At 30.9% G+C, this 1548-nt stretch overlaps 1 long non-coding RNA gene across 1 annotated transcript; it reads left to right on the forward strand.

Moving 5' to 3' along the window:
* The first annotated feature begins 40 nt into the window (after nt 1-40).
* Nucleotides 41-1196, forward strand: LOC136065991 (uncharacterized). Its single transcript, XR_010627543.1, has 2 exons — nt 41-215; nt 376-1196. It is a non-coding gene; the product is annotated as an uncharacterized LOC136065991 (long non-coding RNA).
* The last annotated feature ends 352 nt before the right edge of the window (nt 1197-1548 follow it).

Raw genomic sequence — 1548 nt, forward strand, 5'->3', positions numbered from 1 at the left:
GCTTGTACGTAATTCTCTTTTGGAAATTATCACTGATAATAAAATTTTGCCCCTTTCTTCTTAAATTTCATTTTCCCATAAATAATGCAGATAGAGACTTATACAAAGGAACTTGAAGAAATGCAAAAGGTTACCAAGGAAGAATACTTGGCCTCATTGCGACGAAGGAGCTCTGGATTTTCTAGAGGAGTGTCTAAATATCGTGGGGTGGCGAGGTAGAAAAATTAAATGAAAAAACAATTTTAGTACTATTTAATATTTGTTTCCTCAGTTTCACATTACTAAGTTATTGACTTAATTAAGTTACAATTTTTTTGGGAATTGAAGGCTTTGTGAGGAAGTTATTGACTTAATGTTATTGTTGAATTTTGATAGGCATCACCATAATGGGCGTTGGGAAGCAAGAATTGGAAGAGTTTTTGGTAACAAATATCTGTACCTGGGAACTTACAGTAAGCTCTATCACTCTCTCTCTCTCTTTTTTGATATTTTGATAGTGAAATTTGGACCTTAATATATGATTTGGTATCATAATTCTTAAGTAGTAATTTTAGTCAATTCCTACTTGTCTGTCACATCCTAACGAGCAACAACCTAAGTGTTTTTGCAACCAAAATTGCCCTCATAAATTTCAAGCCCAACCTCCATCTACCAAATTGCCGACTTCAACACTTCAATGCTCTACTTTTTAAAGTATTTTCCCTCAAATCTCATTCAATTTAAAAAATTAATGTCAATTTGTTAAGAAAATTTCAAGCACTATTCGGTTTCTGAAATTATTTTCCAGTAGGTTGCGTTTGGAAACTTGAATTTGAATTTGGATATAGATTTTAAATTAATAAATTTGAAATGCCTTGATTTCAAATTCATTGATTTTAGGTGTAATTTCAAATCTAATGATTTTAAACCTTTAAACCCTTGGTGGATTTGTCAAATCCAAACCTTTGAAATTTTTTAAACCGTCCAAACAAGATATTTGAATTTTAATCACCCAAATCTAAATCCAAATCCAAATTTAAATGCTCAAATCATGTCATCCAGACGCGCCAGTAAAGATTTTTATTTTTTGTAGATTTTATTGGTGCCCAGCCTCAATCCCATTGAGAATATATATGGGGAATTGTGTTTGTGTAACACTAACTTTGTGCCGACTATCCCATCAAAAAAAAAAAAAAAAAATCCTTTGTGCCGACTAATTGCCAATTTCAAACCCCACCGTAGATGTCAATTTCGCTATTTTTTGGTAAATTTTTAGATGCCAATTTCAAACCCATAGCCATTCAATAGGCTGATGTGGGGCTTTGTGTTTTGCATCAATCATGTTTTACATGTCAAACTAATTTTTAATAATTATTGTTAATAACTTATGTACGTCTTCTTCTCACTTTTTTTTTTTTTTTTTTTTTGAAATTTCTTTAGCAGGTAGTGTGTATTTAGGATAGCTTATTTTCTTGACCGGTTCATCTTAAAAAGTTATAACAAGTCTAGGAATAAACATTATATATAAATTTTTATAGTTGTCAACTTAAGAAGTTATGAAAGTGTTCT

This window comes from Quercus suber, unplaced genomic scaffold, assembly GCF_002906115.3.
Source record: "Quercus suber isolate HL8 unplaced genomic scaffold, Cork oak 2.0 scaffold_1487, whole genome shotgun sequence".
In the NCBI taxonomy this organism is placed as follows: Eukaryota; Viridiplantae; Streptophyta; class Magnoliopsida; order Fagales; family Fagaceae; genus Quercus; species Quercus suber.